Source organism: Hylobates moloch, unplaced genomic scaffold (genome assembly GCF_009828535.3).
Source record: "Hylobates moloch isolate HMO894 unplaced genomic scaffold, HMol_V3 SCAFFOLD_3, whole genome shotgun sequence".
Taxonomy (NCBI): Eukaryota; Metazoa; Chordata; class Mammalia; order Primates; family Hylobatidae; genus Hylobates; species Hylobates moloch.
In genome coordinates this window covers 175,171,705-175,193,557 of record NW_026652278.1, presented here as the reverse complement: position 1 = coordinate 175,193,557, position 21,853 = coordinate 175,171,705, and the positions used below count along the sequence as shown (strand labels likewise).

Genomic DNA, 21,853 nt, shown 5'->3' with positions numbered 1-21,853 from the left:
GGTCTCATCACTCTTGCTTGTGGAATGAAGAAAGGACAAAATTACTGTGCCACACTGACTTCCCAGGACACATCACAAACTTTCAAAAGTCCATGCTTTTGTACGTCCTGTAAACCTCTCTTTGGATGAAATCCCTCGCCTGTTTTGTGTGTTTGCCAAATTCTTGTATATCTGAGAAGGCTAGGTCCAATGCAGTATCCAGTGTGAAGCGTTGCCTGGTTTCCCAAGGCCCAGTGAACAGTATTGTCCTTGGTGCTCCCATAGGTGGAGCTTGGAGTTGCCACCTCCCTGCCACGTGTAATGGGTCTCTTATGTGCCTCTTTCTCTCATGATACACTGAGCAACTTGAAGACAGGAACTATGAACTATGGGTTCTTTAGTTGATGTCTGTACCTTCTAACACATGGATGCGCATAACTCAATAGATATTGAATGTCTATTATGTGTTACTCTATTGAGTATACTCAATAAATACTTTTAGATACTCAATAAAAACATTTTGAATACATGAGAGTCTTCTATCTGCTTTGGAAAGAGGAAAAATTATTCATAAAAGCACAAAAAAGATGGCACTTTGGGGTGGCAGAGTGCATAGAAAAGTTGAAAGAAGAAAAGAGAAAAATAGGAAAAGCAAAGCAAATGATGCAGGAAGTATGCCACACAGAAAGATCCTTTAATTTCTTCTGTGTTCATTGATTTATTTTGACAAAAAGTGCTAGAGCCAGATTCCATAGAAGCTTTCCCTTTGAGCTCTACCATGCTTTGTAAACAAACTTAGCTTGTTATGACATACAGCTATTCCCAGACAACTCACCATCACTTAGAATCTTCATCATTGGCAAGATTAAGATTCTAAGATCAGCTCTTACAGAATTTTTAATCCAACCAAATCATAACTATTTACTATAATTCTTAAATTTTTGTCTGAACAAAACCATCAATAGCTTTTGCAAATTCCCACCATGATACAAAGTTAAAGATCATTTTCTTATTAAAAAGTATGGACACATTCATAGACATGTTCATATTTTATTCACGATAAAATATAAGGACATAAAAATTGGAATAGATTGTTAAAACTACTGTAAATTGTTTTACTATGAATCTTTAAATTCCCATGTAATTAATTACATTAAAATTATGCTATTAGACATAAATTAGTTCAGAGACAACTGTAAAATACAAGATGACAATAAAATTTACAAAATTATTACCGGAAGTAAATTTGATAGCTATGACTAAATTGCAGGCAGCTCTAATTCAAGCTTTGCTATCAGCAAGTTACTGTATTATGATATAAAGTCACAGATGGGTGTCTCTGACCATGGGCTATTTCAGGAGGTGAGAAGGTCTCTGACAGGCTTCTTCCCAGCTCACAGTTGCTAGGAAATAGGTCTTACTCTGAGGACTGATAGCCGATTTATTCTCAAAAGTCTGAGTTTAATCCCCTAAATCCTTCCTCCAGAGTATATGAGCTATCCACTCATTCTTTCCCTATTGTGGAAGTCTTTAAGAAAAGAATTATTCTATGCCAAAAAATATGAAATACAGAGAAAGAGATATTTCCAAAGGTTCCACAATTTTAAACTACAAAATTAAGTAAGGGACAGAGGGTCCCCTTTACCTGGTTTATTCCTATCTTTGGCACAAGCAGTGGTTCTCAAACTTAGTGTGCTAGAAACTTCTAAAGAAAAATAATCTAAAAAATACTTTTATCTTTTAAAAAGATAAGAAAAATATTGTAGAATTATTGAAATCTGCAAATGTAAACCAATTTCAATTACTGTTGGAATCTATTTTAAAAATAACATCTGAAATTAGTTTTTAATTCTTGCAGACATTGAAAAGAATGTCTAGTCCAGCATCAATTTTACCATCAAATCACTGAGGGAAATGAATAAATGCTAGTTATCATTCATTCATATAATCCACAGATAATCTGAGCACGAGTCAAAATTTCTGGCCATTGCTTACTTTTGTCTTTAACTTGGAATATTCAGCCTGCTATGGAAACCTCATGCACCATGACACCCGCCTGGCTTTCATTTGGTGTGACAGCATTCTTTACGAATTAGGTCAACTTGAATTATTTTCTTATTAGCTCATTAAGAAGTAAGGTACTTCTAATTGCCAATTTTAATCCCAAAGAGGAGTTTACTTTTGTCTCTTCAACTAGAAAAAGAATTTCCCATCAGGACAATGGTGGACCCTCATGGCTATTGTCATTTCATGCCACTTCAAAAGCAACCAGCATGCTTCCCAACACAGCAAAAGCTACATGCTCTCATTTTAGCATCAGGCCAGTTTTAAACACAAACCCAGAAGCAGGTTGGAAATGGGGTTCAGTTATAAAGTGGCCGTCAAGATCATGCAAAATACGCTTCTGCTAATTTGCTTAGGGTAACATCAAAACAAAAACAATATTGAAAAACGCTGGTAGAGAACTCACAGATCCCAAAGAACACATCAAGGGAATTGCTGAAAATCCCGTTGAAAAGCACTGAATTAGAGGATCGAACACTCTTTCTTGGATCCTGCAGACCTGCCTAAATCAAGTTCCTGGACATTCTCTAATTTGAGAGTCAGGTATTCTCAATAGGGTCATCATCATACGTGCATGCACTCAATAAAAATGCCACTTTTTTCTGAGTGTATGCCGTGAACAAGACAGATAAAGCCACCTACAACAGGAAGTCATGTAACAACGAAGTTCAAGGGACATTTACCAATGATGACTAGAGATGTGGGCGTGGAAAAGAAGCACACTGAGGTATCCCTGCAGCAAAGACGGCCACAGCAAAGACTTCCAGTGTTCAGCAGGACAGTGGATTCGAGTAAACAACAGCTTCTACCAGCATAATAAAAGCCAGCAGATGGAAGATTTCTGGCAGGTAGGATCAGAATCTGCAGGAGAAAATCCTAGTAACATGCCCCACCTACCAAGGAAGACCTCAGATCTGCCTTGCACTGATGGCATGAACATAATTGGCTGCAAAATATAACACTGTCCTCTAGATGTCTCAGAACTGGTGTCTAGCTTTTAAACAATCTCCTAAATACCTGCAACGTCAGGGAAATCTGCCAAAAAGCAATTTAGTTAATTTAGAGAGTTTAACATAGTTAGAAATATTTATTTTTATAATCGGTATCATCTTAAAAGTATAAACCAACAGCTCCTTTATTAGGATGTTTGTGTCTGGCGTGTCACTAATTTCTCACAGTGATGCTATGACGTCATTGTTATTCCCAGTTTCTGGATGAATAAACTGAGACTTAAAGAGGTTAAGTCAACCAAGGCGGTTTTCATGATAGCTATTAGTGAGTACTAAACTAGACAGTATACATATTACCCATTATAGAGCGGACATCTTCTTAAAATATAAACAGAAATTGTATCTTGTGCCCATTAAGTTCAAACTCTTTAGGTCAGTCCTCGCATCCACTTCACAGCATGTCATACATGATATATGAAGTGCAACGGCTCTTCCCCCTTTTGTCCTATTTTTCTGTACCCACATATTTTCCTCCAGTTCATGCAAACATATTTACAGTGTACATTAGGGAAAAGATAACCTAACAGAAAACTTTTTTTCTTGAGACAGAGTCTTGCTCTGTTGCCCAAGCTGGAGTGCAGTGATGCCATTGCGGCTTATTGTAGCCTCAAACTCCTGGGCTCAAGTGATTCTCTCATCTTGGCCTCCCTAGTAGCTGGGACTACAGACACACACCATCACACCTGGCTGATTTTTAATTTATTTTATTTTATTTTTTGAGATGGAGTCTTACTCTATCTCCTAGGCTAGAGTGCAGTGGCACTATCTCGGCTCCCTGCAGCCTTAACCTCCCAGGCTCAAGCAATCCTCCCACCTCAGCCTCCCGAGTAGCTGGGATTACAGGCATGTGCCACCACACTGGCTAATTTTTGTATTTTTAGTAGAGATGAGGTTTCATCATATTGCCCAGGCTGGTCTCGAACTCCTGACCTCAAACAATCCTCCCACCTCAGCCTTCTCAAAGTGCTGGATGACAGGCGTGAGCCACTGCACCCAGCCAGAAGACTTTTAAGGAAATAATTCACCAGCACTTTTACAAAAGATGAACATGGGCTTCTCAGGAAGCACAGGTGCAAACACAGCACTGTTGTTTGTAGAAAGTCACCTGATGCAAGCAACAAACAAGAAAAACAAGTGAGCAGGCCAGGGGCAATATGAGGTCCCTTGTGTGGCCCTGAAGATTTCATCTCACATCAGACACCCTGTTTGTTCCCTTCCACATGGAGTTCTTGGTATAACTTGACAACTGAGGGTGCTTTCTAGGATATTTCTTAAAGAAAAAAATATGTTAGCTTGTGGATATTTCTGTTAAAAAGTAGTTTTGAGGTCTGAATTCCCCAGATAATCACGTTCGTTCTGCCATCCCTTTTCTTTTTTTTTTTTTTTTTTTTTCTTTTTTTTTTTTTTTTTTTGAGACGGAGTCTCGCTCTGTCGCCCAGGCTGGAGTGCAGTGGCGCAATCTCGGCTCACTGCAAGCTCCACCTCCCGGGTTCACGCCATTCTCCTGCCTCAGCCTCTCCGAGTAGCTGGGACTACAGGCGCCCGCCACCACGCCCGGCTAATTTTTTGTATTTTTAGTAGAGACGGGGTTTCACTGTGGTCTCGATCTCCTGACCTCGTGATCCGCCCGCCTCGGCCTCCCAAAGTGCTGGGATTACAAGTGTGAGCCACCGCGCCTGGCCTGCCATCCTTTTTCTACAGGCAAGTACAAACTGCTTTATCATTTCACTGTATTAACTTTAAAGGAAAATACCAGATGAATAATTTGGTGATATTTTCATGTAGATAGTTTGTTTGGTCAAACCTCGCTGACAAATACATAGTGCTTTAAGCACCACAGTGCATGAAATAGTTCTTTGAAATGAATTGATACCTGTCCTTGACTGTCTTCATCTTGCAGCTGAGGGCTCTAAAGGCATGTCATGGCCTGCTCTCTCTACCTTCCCTCAGGTACCTGTTCCCAAAGTCAGACACTGTTTAAGACACAAGGCCAGTTACGATACAAGACCTTAAGATAGTTTGGAGAGTTCGACATGACTTTCTCTTGGCCAGCAGATCCTGTGAACTAACTTTAATCACACTAACTATGCTGTACGCTGTGCAGAAGTCTCAGAGGTAAACTAGAGACTCCAAGTCACACTTCCAGTTTTATTTATGAGCCACAGAAAATAATCTCTAACATTTCTATTGTGGTATTGAATGTAATTGTTGTCTACAAGCCTCTTTCTAAGCGAAAATGTCATCCTGTCCCAACCACAGCACTTCACTTGTCATGAAACTGAGTAAAGACAGTAAAACAAAACAAAACAAAAACAAAAACAAAAACCCACTGACTGTTCCTAACACAGCGTTTTTGACAATTTTGTACATTTCCCTTTAAACTCCCTAATCATCATGATCTTGGCAATAAAAGCGTTCGATGCACTCACACGCCAAGAAGAACATACCTACGGCATTGTTTTCCTTTCTCCTACCTCCAACATTTATTAGCCCAAGTTACCACCCGTGTAAACATGAGTCACTTGGTTTTGGACTCGTGTTTATAATCATTCACCTCAGAATACACTCACCTTAGATCAGGCCTCAGCTCCTTAGAATACCCGCCACCCAGGGTCAGTGGTCAAACAAAAATATTATATAATACAATAAAGGAAACAGAGTAGAATCTTTTTTCAAAAACACAAAAGAATGATGTAGAATATTCTGTGCATTTTACAGTTATGGCTTGAGGAAAAAGGCAAATTAAGTTGTGATGAGGGGAGAAAAGTCAGCAAAAACCTAAATACATATGTAGTTTCATTATATTTTATAGAATCTTAGCCAGTTGCTGATAGAAAGATTTACATAGCAATCCCACACTCAGTAAACATGTAATGAGTAAAAAATAAATGTCTTCTGTTCCTTTCTTAAGAAAAATGTTGGGTTGCTTATTTATTTAGCTGATGTTGGTTTAAAAATAATGTTCAACTCCTCCTAGTTGTAAACAGTGAACTGGACCATAAAGATACAAAAGTAGGCAAGAAAAGGGACAATCACAGCATGATATTAATGTAACAAGCCTCACTTAGGGGAGCACAGACGAAGAGTGCAACCCAGTAATCCAGGCAGGAGAGACCAAGAAACTCTTTCCAGCAGTGCAGGGTTTCAAATCGAATCTGAATGGCTGAACACCAGCAGTTCACCTGGTGAGGCAAGGAAGGGCGCATTGGCTGGGTGGAAAAAAAGTTTTGCAGAAGAGAAAATGAACGGAAAAGACGATGGAAGGAAAGAAGGAAGAAAGTGAGAGAAGGAAGAAAGGAGGAGGAGGTTTGGGAAGGGGGACAGGCAGGAGGGAGAACCACTGTGAGAACACTTAGCTACAAATTTACAAATATACAGTGACACTTTACTTGTTTAGAAACAAAGTGGCTCATGCCTGTAATCCCAACACTTTGAGAGGCCAAGGCCGGCTGATCACCTGAGATTGGGGGTTCAAGACCAGCCTGATCAACATGGAGAAACCCCATCTCTACTAAAAATACAAAATTAGCCAGGCGTGTTGGCACATGTGTGTAATCCCAGCTACTCAGGAGGCTGAATCAGGAGAATCACTTGAACCCGGGAGGTGGAGGTTGCAGCGAGCCAAGATCGCGCTATTGCACTCCAGCCTGGGCAACAACAGCGAAACTCCGTCTCAAAAAAAACAACAACAACAACAAATGCAACATTTTCTAATATCTCACCCCTCTGAGAAAATAAATAGTAAATTGTTTATGTTTCTGGATTTTGTGACATGCTTTTAATGCCATATGAATACTTACCTGTATTTTAATCTAGAACAGTAAAAGCAGTAAAACAGTCTGTATTCTCACAGATTTTCCTTTCTGCAACCATAGATGTGTATCAGTCCCATGAGACCCTCGTAATCTACAAACATACACTTAAAATGCCTTGACTTTCTCAATTATTTTTTCTTTAATTGATCAAAGTTTACTTGTAATATTTATTATCTTTCTAAAAATGAATTTTGATCTTTAAAGGATGTAAGGATGTTTCTTAAGAATTAAAATATCTGATATTGAAAGCTTTTAAGTCTTAATTCTTTAATTCTTCTGCTGAAACATCCATAGGATTAGCTATCCATCAAAACGACTTTGAGGGAAACATTTCACCATGTATTAGTATAATTTTATAGTTAACTAATGCTCTTAGCTAGAAAACTCTTCCTTTTTACATAACCAATGCATAATGTGTACAGAATAAAAACCAGCCTAAACAAGCTTTATTTCTTTCCACTGAAACTATGATCCCAATAAAATAATTGCATTATAGGTGTTATTTAGATTGTATTGATTGTTCTGTGTTTATGGATTTGGATAATTTTTTAAATGTTCAAGTAATTTTTAAAAATCAATGGCAATATTATCTGGTATTGCTATTAGTACTTCATCTCAAAGAATACTAATGTGTTTTAATATGTATAAAATTATATTGACCATTTTATTAGTGCCTGCATAAGTATTATAGGAAAACATTCCAAAACTGTTTATTATAAAAACAAGACATTACATAAGGTTTGAAAAATGTAGGAGATAAATCAGTCAAAAGTTTACCACTCTAGTAGAACAACTATTGGCATTTTACCGGTGGTAAGGTTTTCACAAGCTGGGGGTAAATCAGGTGTGCAATACAACCAGGCAAACAAATTGCCCAACAGCCTCTTCCTGCCTCCAGCACTGACACCTTAATCTCTTTCTGTAACCCTCCCTCTGGCTTCCAGCCAGGGCTTGATGCCAGGACAGGCAAATTTTTCCCTAGAACAATTTGCAGTAGAACCCCCAGAGTCACTCACAATCCTTTCATTTGTAGGAAGTGCCATGCTAGCTTCATAACCATCTGGATTACGCTTCCTTGGAGATATCACACTTTATTTAAAAAAAAAAAAAAGAAAGTAGAAAAAATCTGTCATTGCTAATACAACATTGAATAACTGAATCTTAATTCAAATACTTTCTATCATAATCACAGTGTTGTGTGGTCACTGGCTCATTAGAAAATAAAATACAAATTCTAAAGTAACCATTCATTTATATAATAAAACATTATCATATTAATCCTAGCATTTCCTCATGCTAAACACTATTTTTATTTAAACACATTGGAAAAAGAATTTTACCTTTAACATACAGAGAAATGGGCATTTTTTCCTTTGATATATTTATCATTATAAGTTTGATTTCTATTAATCTCTTTTTTAGATACCCCAAATCCCACAGTTATAGAGAAAAATTTTAAAAACTCACATCAGACCGTGATTAGGTGACTACTTTTTAGGGAAGTTTTCCCTCAATAAATATTACAAGTATTCGTTCTATGATTACCGAATAACTCCAAATGAGAATTCTGTGGTGAGACATCCATAGTTACATTGGTCATTTTTCCTTGTTACCTAACCTGCCTTCACTCCTATCACTATCTGTTCTTTTTCATCCCATCTATGAGAAAAACTTTTGACCACCTCCTTGGCTCTGCTCTTAGTCTTTATTTCTTCCTCACCTCCTCTTTGTATCCCTCTGTCTCCTAGAAATTTCCAGGACATTGGAGAGCTAAATGGGCCCCTCGCTACTGCTCTACCACAAACAAATTCAGCTTTTTGGAGTATGATTTGGAAATATCACACGACCTTATTTCTAAGAATTTATTCTGCAGAAATACAGAACACAAAAATATATGAAAGAAGGATTTCGAGGTTGTTGGGAATAGTAAAATATTAGGAAAATCATGAGGGATTTCAATAAGAAATTGGGTAAATTAAATTTGGGCATAGCTATACAATGACATATTCAGCTAAAAGCGTATTGCGTATCTCTCTGCATTGGCTTGGAAAACACACATGACAAATTATTGAGTGAAAAACGTTACAGATCAGGATATGATTCCAGTTGCATTATACATGTGTACACATACATATTGTGTGAAAGAATTCCAGAAAAATATGCACCAAACCAAGAGCAGTGTTCATCTCTAGGAAGCAGAATTACACGGAAGGCTTTCACGTCAGCTTTATTCACTTTTATATTGAGTATTTTTAAATCAGCAAGCATTTCTTGATAATAAAGCTCTTATTAATCTACAGTAATTTTAAAATTTGCCACAAGCTCAGGAATAGAAAGATAAAGTCAAAAATTATACCAGATGATACACGGAATTTAGTATATGGTACTGGCGACAACATAAAACAATAGGAAGATAATTGGATTAGTTAGCAAATAGTATATTTGATTATCCATCGGAAAAAAATCAAGCTGAAATCATTTCTTTCCTTATGCTGAAGCAAACAAATGATTTCCAGATCCATCAGAATTTTAAACATAAACAAATGAAATCATAGAAGTTCTAGATTACAACCATAGGTAAATATTCATATGACATTAAAAGCATGTCACAAAATCCAGAAACATCAAAAATTCACTATTTATTTTCTCAGAGGGGTGAGATATTAGAAGACTTTACATTTGTGTGTAAACAAGTAAATTGTCACTGTGTATGTGTAAATTCCTATGCCTTCACCTCAAAACTGAGTCATAGAAAGAGCACATTTCATGTAAATATTATAGATATATACATTTCAATGGAAGGATCAATAGTTTATCAGTGATTCATGGTGCAACATTTCAGTTCATGTTTCTCTTTGTCACTAAATTCAGTTCTATTCACTTATGATCAGAAGACCTTTAACATTCCTATCAGGAAGTCTTCCAGATCTGTAAACACATTATCACATTGTATCCACCTCCCTCACAACCAAAAAAACTTTTATTTTCTGACCAAAAACCAGTACTATTTTAGGTATCTTTGTTTCATTCTTCATTGCTATTATCAGCACCAGCCATTGACTTCTTTTCTGAGAACCTTCACTCAGAGTTAAATAAATGAACATTGTATGCCGTGTAATTGAGAAGGAACAGAGGATCACAAGGCTCATGAAGATGGGAAATTCAAATTCTTAACTCCTACGAACTTTTCAAGGGGCAATTTGGCATATAATTGTTCACATTATTTTACATATACATTTGTAATATATGTATTACAAATACATATAATTGTTCACTGTTTTTAAAGAGACAATATGCTTCTATTTGAAAACAAAATTCCTCAAAGGGTATATATAAAACCATTTGTTTTGGTAAAATTAAGGACAAGTGGAATTGGAAGATGGGGTAGTTAGAAAACTTTTATTTTTCCTGAACTTATGTAACTTTTATAATTAGAAAAGTCCTGCTTCACTGAAATTACAAATATTTACAAGTCATGTACTATCAAGTTGCTCACAAATAGGAAAAACTAAAATGTCTACTGTGCCCATTAAATATCTGTGGACCATCATACTAAAAAAAATAAGATCACCTGCCTATCCTCCAGGAGCTGACAATTTTATTGCGAAGGCAGGGTTTGCAAATAAGTCAGTTTCAGGAAAAACTTAGCCTACTGTAAAGGTGTAAGTTGGCTGTAAGCAAATGCATTGGCTGGAATGCAAAAAGGGATGGTTGTATTTGTCTAGAAGGAAATACCAATATTAGAGGAACAGTGATTAGCATGGTATGTAAGACATAGTGTATGGGACCAAAGAAGGCAGAAGGGTGTTTTAGGGGAAGAAATTCAAACTACTGGAGATCTGGAGGTGAGAAAAATTGGGGTGTATGTGAGGCCACGGGCCATGCATGGAAACAAGAGGAGCTTGGTGGGCACAGAGCACAGGCCTGTGGGAATGAGCCTAAGGATACTTTTAGGAAGGATTTTTCCTCACAGCCAGTCTCCAAGGGTAGCTTTGTGACTTAAAAGCACTGATAGTTTCCGCCGGGCGCGGTGGCTCAAGCCTGTAATCCCAGCACTTTGGGAGGCTGAGGCGGGCGGATCACAAGGTCAGGAGATCGAGACTATCCTGGCGAACACGGTGAAACCCTGTCTCTACTAAAAATACAAAAAATCAGCCGGGTGTGGTGGCAGGCGCCTGTAGTCCCAGCTACTCGGGAGGCCGAGGCAGGAGAATGGCGTGAACCCGGGAGGCGGAGCTTGCAGTGAGCTGAGAACGCGCCACTGCACTCCAGCCTGGGTGACAGAGCAAGACTCTGTCTCAAAAAAAAAAAAAAAAAAAAAAAGCACTGATAGTTTCTACAGAAAATTGCTCACAATAATGAAATCATGTGATATTAAGAAATATAACAGCACTACTATGGCCTAAAAATTGTATCAGGAGCAACCAATCTACAGATGTTTGGCTTGGAAGAAAGGTGTGGGATGAAGTTTGAGGGGGAAGAGAGCATCGTAAAGATTTGGGGATGGCAGCATGGTGAAGGCACTGCACCAAGACCTGGCAATCCCAGGGGCCAGCACCGACCTGCGTCACAAGAACTCATTGGACCACTCCAGTGTAGACAGCTGTAAAACAGGTCTTCAGTGTAGACAGCGGTAAAATGTCATATCAGAGAAGACAATCTTTTTTTTTTTTTTGAGACGGAGTCTTGCTCTGTCACCCAGGGTAGAGTGCAGTGGTGCAATCTCGGCTCACTGCAACCTCTGCCTCCCGGGTTCAAGCAATTCTCCTGCCTCAGCCTCCCAAGTAGCTGGGATTACAGGCAGGTGCCATGATACCTGGCTAATTTTTTGTATTTTTAGTAGAGACAGGCTTTCACCACGTTAGCCAGGATGGTCTTGAACTCCTGACCTCATGATCTGCCCACCTCGGCCTCCCAAAGTGCTGGGATTACAGGCATGAGCCACCACGCCTGGCCAGAGAAGACAATTTTTAGGATACAATCAATCAGTAGATTGCGTGACTTTTTGAGGGCTTTCTTACGTGCAAAACAACGTAGGTATATTCTGCACAGCTTCAGGGAAAGGATTGAGATATTAGGCTGCCACACACAGAGACAGATTTTAGCAGTTCTTGGCTGTCAACAACATAAGTTGTTGAAGTGTCCATGGAAAAACGTAGTATTGGAAATGATAGCTCACAGCACTTATGGGAAGACCAGACAACCAAGTAACTAGGCGAGGCCTGGGCAAAGCCCTTTCCAGGCATGGTTGGCTCTTAATACTACCAAGGGCACCGTTGCCACTGGACTCGCTGACAAGCCTCATGCTGGGGATATACAACAGCTGCCACAATCATCTCCCACTTTGAGCTTTGCTGCACCCCTTGAGAGTCCCGGCCCCAGTGAGGGCATGAATGGCTCTGATTATGCCACACGCTGCTCTTGCCCTAGAGTCCACAGGCTGGGAGGAAAAGAGCCTGTCCATTTCAGCTCCCAGTAGGAGGCAGAGCCCTACTGTGGAACTACCCCAAAAATAGTAAGGATACATAAACACTGTTCAAAACAACACAAGGCCACCTAATAAGATCTGTCCAAAAATATACGTCTTGCCTTTGGAGGTGGCAGTGGCTAGATGGTGGCACCCAGAAAGATATGTCCATGTCCTGATCCCTAGAACCTGTGAATGTGACCTTATTTTGAAAAGGGGTCTTAGGCTGGGCGTGGTGGCTCACGCCTGTAATCCCAGCACTTTAGGAGGCCAAGGTGGGTGGATCACCTGAGGTCAAGAATTTGAGACCAGCCTGACCAACATGGAGAAACCCCATCTCTACTAAAAAAAAAAAAATTCAAAAATTAGCCAGGCGTGGTGGTGCATGCCTGTAGTCCCAGCTACTTGGGAGGCTGTGGCAGGAGGATCACTTGAACCCAGGAGGCAGAGGTTGCGGTGAGCTGAGATTGCACCATTGCACTCTAAGCTCATCAACAAGAGGCAAAGTCTGCCAAGGAAGGAAGGAAGGAAGGAAGGAAGGAAGGAAGGAAGGAAGGAAGGAAGGAAGGAAGGAAGGAAGGAAAGGGAGGCAGGGAAGGGAGAGAGAAAGGAAGGAGAGAGAGAGAGAGAGAGAAAGAAAGAAGGAAAGAAAGAAAGAAAGAAAAGAAAAAAGAAAAGAAAAGAAAAGAAAGAAAAGGGGTCTTTGTAGATGTCATTAAGTTAGAAATCTTGAGATGAGAAACTCACTGTGTATTACCTGGGTGATCCCTAATTTAATAACAAGTCTCTTTTTAAGAGACACACAGAGGATAAGATGATGTGAAGACAGAGCAGAGATTGGAGCAATGTGGCACTAGCTAAGGAAGCCAGATGCCACCAAAAACTAGAAACAAATGGATTCTCCACTAGACACCATGTAGGGGGTGCAGCCCGGCCGAACGCCTTTGAGCTTCTGGCCTTCAGAACTGTGAAATGATAAATTGCGATTTTCATGCCACTAAATTTGTGGCAATTTGTTACAGCAGCCCAGGAAACCAAGACAGAGGTAGTGAGTGTCCCATTACTGTTAGTATTTAGCAAGCTAAATTCTACTTCTCAGAGGTCAGTTTTTGGAGACAATGCTTGCCCAAGGCAGGAGGCCAAATTCAGGGATACTGCATGTTCTTTTTAACTCCAGAGTTCTACAGTGCTAACCTTCACATAGATACCGCACCAAGAATATAGCCTCATCTTGTTTATTGTATAACTTCTCTGCAATTAGGCTTAATGACTAAAATATTAATATTTGACTACAGATAGACTATTGAAGTTTTTACTTCCAAAGTTGTTAATATGCAAACTTGATCTACCATTTACACTCTCTTGCTTTTTCTTTATTCTTCCTCTCATTTTCTGACAAAAAGGTTGAATCAACTAACACGAAAAAATTAACTGTTCTGATTACGCAGCTGTCATTTTTTCATGCTCCTTGGGAATATTTGCTCGAAAAATAAATGGGAGTTGGGCTGCTACATTTGTTACCAAATCACTGGAAATTCCCCTATTGCACTTTGAATCATCCTGAGACACATGTATTTTTAGCTATTTTCTTGATGTTGTCATAAATCAGGGTTCATCTCTGCATGCTTGTGACTCATGTCCCATTTGCATAAATAAATATTGAGAAGTGGTGTGGAGAAAAGTCTCTTTCTTTTTAAACAAAGAACTTAGGCAAGTGACAGGCATTTTGTAAATCTGGAAGTGAAAAAATCTGTTGTAGTAAATTTGATCAGATGTATGTTCTTCTGCTCTTACTCCAAATATTAAAAGTAAATGATTACATAGACGTTTTTCGAGGGTTTTCTAGGGGTTTTAAATAGATTTTTTAATATCCCAATTTTGAATAATGTCCTATGATATTTCATGGTTATACCCTATTTATAGCTGGGCGTTATATCTTTATAGATGCTATGGAACAGTGATTGCAGATGTTACCTTAGTTTTAGAGAATATGTATAAGCCTTATAGATATTGGATTCTATGTGTGCATGGCTGACATGAATTGTAACACCAGCGTAGTGACATGTGAGAGAGCTCTGTGTTATTGTTATCTAACCGACTCCTGCTCCTAAGGCCGTGACTCCCCATCACCCCTTCATGCCAGTCTTCCCTCTCTGCTCTGTTCAAGGAGCTCATGGCACGAAGCAAGGTTCAGAGATGTGCGCAGTTAGCTGCAGCATGAAGCCAACTATGGGCAGTGCAGTGGCCAAGCTACTAACACAGCGCTAGGGAGAGCAGGGCGGGAAGGGCTCGGCGTATGGTGAAGCCCGAGGAGAGTCCCTCTGGAAAAGACGAACCTGAGGAAAGTCTTCAGGAGTGGGCAGGACTTCCAATAAACAACATGGGATGGGGGAAAGTGGGTTCATGAAGCAGAAGCCAGGGCCCAGGCAAGGGAGTGTATTGAGACGAGGTTGAGCCATCCCTGGGCAATGAGGCAGTGGGCAAGGGGCCGGCAAGGCAGGACGGATCCGATTTGGATTGTATTAGACAAATAAAGAAAAGTGATGGAGAGCTTTTGCACGCAGGAAAGCTTTGCTCCCGTAGAAACTTGGATGACATGGATGTAAAGTTGAACTAGAGAGAAAAGAGCTGGACTCCAGGTCATTCTTCTTTTCAGGCAGCAAGTGCGGGCAGTGGTATTCTGGAATGGTGATGAAGGAGGAGAGTGGTGGGAGTCCCCAGGAGGAGAGGCAATGGGACTGGCCTGACCCTGGCAGGGGGAGAAGGCAGCAGGTAAGGCCCACCTATGGCCTCAGGGTCTCCTCTACTTCCTCATCTCACACATGCCAGTTCCTGGGAACTGATGAGCTGCCTATCCTAATGCTAAAAACTGGGACAAAGTCTAATAATATACTCTCCAATATAACACACATCACACAACTTGAAGCACCATTTGAATTGAATCCAAGTTGTTCAAAACAAAATTCCTAAAAGCCAAATGACAACTCCACTGCCTCATTTCATGTGGTTTGTAAGCAGGAGAAGCAAACTTTCCACCATCTGTTGTTTTCCTAGCTTGCTAGAGCAAACTTTAGAATGCACCCTTCTAGGCAATCACTTATTGCTTTATTAACTTTTTAATCCAAAGAGAAGACATTTTATCCTGCGTGTATGTGCCTTGGTGCCTATGTGTTGGGGGCAGGGACCAGTGTTGAATGTGAGGTTTCAACTCTGCCTCCCGAGTCCAGGCATAAAATGCAGCTGCCACCTTCCAGCCCAGACAGCCCAGGCTATTTATTCTACAGCAGACTTGTGTCTGTAGCACTTCACTGAGCCAATCCTAAAATGCCTTTTATCCCAGGCTGGATGTCCTCTGACTACTTGGCTTTTACCGGTCCACTTCCTCCTGCTTTTCCCTTTTACAAGGGTGTGGTTTCTGCAGTGCATTTCCGTACAGAGATGAAGGCAGAACAGGCTATAATCCTTAATCTTATGTACTGCTCCCAGTATGGGGCTCTGAAATATTGGGGTGAGGTGTTTGGTGTGGTTCTACTTTCCTCTTACAGCCAGAGCGTTTATGAGAGAGTATTTTTACAATGACTTGTGACAATATTTGAAAAGTGGGTGTAGCTTGTTCACTTGGGAAGTTCTAGGCCTTTTTCCTGCCAGAAAGAAAATGCAAGCTCAAGATGCTTATTTTGGGAAGGAGACTGTTGTATGGCCAAATTGTGCTCAAAGTGCAAAGTAATCCCTTCCCTCTAGAGTATCTGTGCCTTTCAGAGCAATGCAGCAACCTCGCTTGGCTATGTCAGGTCTCAGAATTATCGTTTACACTCTCTATCGCCTGGTGGCAGTGATTTGCAGGCCTAGACTTTGCTTTGTTGGCGGGGAGGACCACTCACCTGGTTCTCCAACTGCATTTGGGCAAGCTGTGTATTCCTTTGAAGATGAATTTGCCCCTTCTTTTAAGGCCTCCCTAGATGTAAAGGCATAATGACAAATAATCATTACTCTGGCTCCCTGTCTAGTCCCTGCCCTCACACCTACAGGAGAAATAATTCTCTGGAACTTCCAACAGCTGCTTGGTCCTGGAAGCCTTTTGGAAGTAAAGTGAGAGAAGAGAAGCAGGACAATGTCCCCAACAGAATGATGTCATGGTCCTTAGAACTGCTAGATCTGAAGAGTCAGTCTAAAGGTTTCTCTGGGGTCAGGCATGGTGGCTCACGCCTGTAATCCCAGCACTTTGGGAGGCTGAGGCAGATGGATCACAAGGTCAAGAGACTGAGACCATCCTGGCCAACATGATGAAACCCCGTCTCTACTAAAAATACAAAAAATTAGCTGGGCGTGGTGGCAGGCGCCTGTAGTCCCAGCTACTCGGGAGGCTGAAGCAGGAGAATCACTTGAACCCGGGAGGCGGAGGTTGCAGTGAGCCAAGATCACACCACTGCACTCCAGCTTGGCAACAGATCGAGACTCTGTCTCCAAAAAAAAAAAAAAAAAAAAATTTCTCGGGATTCTTCAGAGCTGAAGAGGCAGTGTCTAAAAGTCGACCAGGAAAGCCATGCGTGAGCAGAAGTGCTTTGCCAACAGCAGGACAGGCGGAGGTTCCAGGGTTGGCTTTGCCATTAACTAGCCCCATCACCCAGGACAAGTCAGTGAAACTTGTACTTTTTGAGCTATAGTTTCCTTGAAAACAAAAGCTACACTGAATCAATGGTTCTGAACTCAATGAGAAAGGCAAAGGTAGAAGATATTATGATCACCGGAAAGTTGTTTTGTTTGCACGTGTATGTGAATGTGTAACATTCATGCCTGCCACCAAACTTCCAAGAATTTCAGAGTTCAGGAGGGAGGAAATCAAGAAGCCAGGAATAAATGTTTTGGAAAAGTTTCTGATATGCTTTTTTCTTTTCTACATTTTTTTTAACAGAACATTTATTAAAGTTGTTTCACATTCAATTTCACATTTGTCATTTTGGAAGTCCTTTACTGTAAAAAAAATTATTGGGTCTGATGATAAACAGCAGTCCCAGTGATGATTCTGGGCCTCCACATTGAGTATGTTCAATTTCTTCCTGAGACAGGAGTTTCCTTCTGTATTTCTAGGGTAATGTTTTTATTATTCTGCATTGTCTGCTGGACCCTGATATCTCAGCAAATCTGATGACTCACGTCCCTTAGAGTGTGTGAAACTGTAGAAGAGTGAGACGGTAGCTACAGATCTCCAAGCTCTGACATACTGGGTTGAGGATTGTCTTCTCTATTAGGGAGCCTTATTAATGGAGTATGGGGCTTGATGACCTGAATGACCCCACTGGCAGAGACCTTCTTGCTCCCATTGGCACCCCTTCTAATATGCATTTTTTTTTTTTTTTTTTTGAGACAGAGTCTTGCTCTGTCACCCAAGCTGAAGTGCAGTGGCATGATCTCAGCTCACTGTAACCTCCACCTCCCAGGCTCAAGCAATCCTCCCACCTAGCCTCCCAAGTAGCTGCGATTACAGGCACCCGCCACCATATCCAGCTAATTTTTGTATTTTCAGTAGAGACAGCGCTTTGCCATGTTGGCCAGGCTGGTCTCAAACTCCTTACGTCAAGCAATCCCCTGCCTCAGCCTCCCAAAATGCTAAGATTGCAGGTGTGAGCCACCACACCTGGCCATGATATGCTTTTGATACTAACTATCCCATCTTCAAGCCCACTTCTTTCTGCTACAGAGTCTCTACATTACATGATATCTAGGAGCCTTCTATCTCCAACATGACATTGCACCACCTAAAAAATATTAGGGTACTATGATTAGGATACATCAAATCGCCAAGAAGCTCCAATACCATATCTGAGGACTTGGAATTCAATTGAGGAAATTACAGGTCTCAATGTGAGGTGCTTTATTATTGAAGAACTGAGAGAGAAACACCACAAGAAGGTAAAGAACAAGTGATACCTTGTAAAGAAAAAGACGTGATCAAACACAGAGAAAAAACTTTTACATGGAAAATCAATGACAACTCAACTATTTGTAGTGCAAATTGTACATGATTTTTACTATTCAATATGCTTTAAGAGGGTAACTTTATTTCATTAAAAATTTTCTTTTTCTGAGACAGGGTCTCACCTGTTGCCCAGGCTGGTATGCAGTGGGACAATCTCGGCTTACTGAAACCTCCACCTCCCAGGTTCAAGGCCTCCTCCTGCCTCAGCCTGCCAAGTAGCTAGAATTACAGGCACACACCACCACACCTGGCGAATTTTTTAAATTTATTTTTTGGTACAGACGGGATTTCCCCATGTTGGCCAGACTGGTCTCGAACTCCTGACCTCAAGCGATCTGCCCACCTTGGCCTCCCAAGGTGCTGAGATTACAGGCTGAGCCACCGCACCTGGCCTTAAGAAGGTAATTTTAAATGATATACTTTGTCTTATTGTCATATTGTGTAATTTGGCAAAAGAATGCACCACAAACACAAACAATTACCTATTAAAGTACTTTTATGACACTTGTCCTCTGCAACAGTTTCCCTGTGGAAACATGCACTACATTAGATTAGACTTCCAAATGAGCTGACTTCCCATCCCTTCCTACTTTTACACTTTGGTTTAATTCTAGTCTTATCCTAAAAACAGCTACGAGAAACCCAAAAGGGTAATTTGGAATAATCCTTTGTGGTGACCTATATAAACTTCTATATTTCTTTCCCTCTTCCCTCACACCTATGCAATAATCTCTCTTCACGCACTTATTACAAAAGTGTAAAGTAAAAAAGAACTGTCCCTGAAAATAGAGCATCCATATAAAAACTCAGAATGGGCAGCTATTCCTTCCGTAAACACTGAGAGTCTATCCTGTATCGAGCCCTGGATTAGGTATTAGAAATACAACGTCAAATAACTCATAGCCACAACTCTGAAGATGGATGGATAGATAGATAGATAGATAGATAGATAGATAGATAGATATAGATAGATAATAGATGATTGATAGATAATAGATAGATAATAGATGATTGATAGATAATAGATAGATAGATGATTGATAGATAATAGATAGATAATAGATGATTGATAGATAATAGATAGATAGATAGATGATAGATAATAGATAGATAGATAATTGATAGATAATAGATAGATAGATGATTGATAGATGATAGATAGATAGATAATAGATGATTGATAGATAATAGATAGATAGATAGATGATAGATAATAGATAGATAGATGATTGATAGATAATAGATAGATAGATAATTGATAGATAATAGATAGATAATAGATAGATGATTGATAGATAATAGATAGATAGATAGATAGATAGATAGATATACAGATTAGTGAAGGAACATCCAAGGAAATTATCATTTCAGTGATAGGGTAGCTGATGGTGATATGGAAGCAGCTAGGAGAAGCTTCTAAATTAGACTAGGAGGTAAAAGAGGGCCTCTTTGAATAAAGGACACATCTACATTTTGAAGAATGTGTAAAAATTAGCTACATAAGAAAGGGAAAAAGAGAAGAGAATGAAGAAAGTTTTGAAGGAAAGAAACGGCATGATCTATTGTTCCCATAGTAAAGAGGTGTGGGATAATGAAACCAGTAAAACTAGGAAGAGAGGCCAGACATCTCTGGAAGACGCATGAAAGCCTTGAGTCCCAGGCTAAGGAATCGTAACTTTATGCGGCAAGCTATAGGGAGATGTTGAAGAATTTTTCAATAAAGAAAGGACATGATTCGGCAAGTGACATCATTGGGAAGTGGCATCAATTGCTCTGCCAGCATTCTGAGGAATAGTTCTAGGAGGTAGGGTTAGCTGCTAGGATTTTAATTCTGAGGTTAATGTGATATTTCAGGCAAAAAGTGTGAAATCATAACCTAAAGTGATGTTCTAAGATAGAAGAGGTGAATTAAAATTCAAAGGAGTCCGCCAGGCGCGGTGGCTCACGTCTGTAATCCCAGCACTTTGGGAGGCCGAGGCTGGTGGATCACCTGAGGTCGGGAGTTCGAGACCAGCCTGACCAACAAACATGGAGAAACCCTGTCTCTAATAAAAATACAAAATTAGCTGGGCGTGGTGGCAAGGGCCTATAATCCCAGCTACTAGGGAGGCTGAGGCAGGAGAACCGCTTGAACCTGGAAGGCAGAGGTTGCAGTGAGCTGATATTGCACTATTACATTCCAGTGTGGGCAACAAGAGTGAAACTCCATCTCAAAAAAAAAAAAAAAGAATAAAATAAAGAACTCAAAGGAGCTGCAACTGGTTAGATGGCAGAGGTGAGGGAGAGGGAAAAGGTGAAGATGTGACACAGGTTTCTGGCTTTGTCAATTGGTTGACTAGTGATAGGATTCATTGTTTAGATGGGAAACTTAAAAGCAACCAATTTTCTGAAAAATCGCTTTAAAAATACTAAGTTTGAGAACATATAAATGGAGTGATCCTTGAGATCACTGGATGTGGGGATATGGAGCCTTCCATAAAATCAGAACGTGCCGCTCTATACGAATACATGTACATATATATAATTATCCAGTTATGCAAATAGTATATCCTCGAAAAAACTTGGGAAGGAAATGCATCCTGAGTTTAACAGGAGTTATCGCTGTTTGGTACACGTATGAATGGGATTTCCTTTTTCCTTCCTGTATTGTTTCTATTTTCCAAATTTACATAATTAATATGTATTACTTTCAGTGTAGATAAACTTGCTTTTAATAATAACATAAAAACTAACAAGGGCAAAAGAGAAATGTCAATGTAGTCAAGATGGCCTTAAGCAGTAGAGTGAACTCAAGACAGGAAAGTGTCTGTTGGTGTGCCACTGTGGAGATATCTGGGGACTTTCTAGGAAGTCCCCTTCCATACGTAGAGTGATGAATAAGTTCAGAGGAAGCAGAGACAGGGATACTTTCTAAAAGCTTGGCTGCAAAAGGAAGTAGAGATACAGAAGGGAAGATGAGGAAGATGTGGGTTCAAAGGAATGTCTAAGACGGAATTATCACAATGTGTTCATAGCTGAAAGGAAAGGGTAGCGTAGATTCAAAAGCACAAGACAGACCAGGGAGGAGATGCAAAGGCACTGAGTTCAAGTATCACGTGAAGTAACAACCTCAGACTAGAAAAAAAAATTAGCAAAAATGAGAAGAAATGAAAGAATAGGTAGAAATAAAATAAACAGACAAAAACTAAACTGTATTAGCCTCAATTCCTTCCAAATCCCATTTATGTAACAGTAAAGTTAATAAAAAGTATTAAAAATCACAAAAGAATGCAAACATCAGCAATGCAATTTTGGAAACTGAAAACTATCTAGTGAGTAGTGGCTGACTTGGCGGTGTGGAAGGATATGCAGTGGAGGGATGTGCAGTTTTGGAAACTGAAAACTAGCTGATGAGTGGTGGCTGACTTGGCGGTGTGGAAGGACACAAAGTCATCGGTGCACATCTCCTTTCTTGCTGCAGCCCCGCGTGCTGGCAGCTGGCAGTGTGGCGCCTGCCTTCAGGAAAGAGCTTGGAAGCTTTCCTGGGGGAATCTGGCCCACC

General features: G+C 40.1%; 1 pseudogene; it reads right to left on the bottom strand.

Moving 5' to 3' along the window:
- Positions 1-17,287: 17,287 nt before the first annotated feature.
- On the bottom strand, positions 17,288-17,678 carry LOC116481530 (alpha-ketoglutarate dehydrogenase component 4-like; annotated as a pseudogene).
- Positions 17,679-21,853: the final 4,175 nt, after the last annotated feature.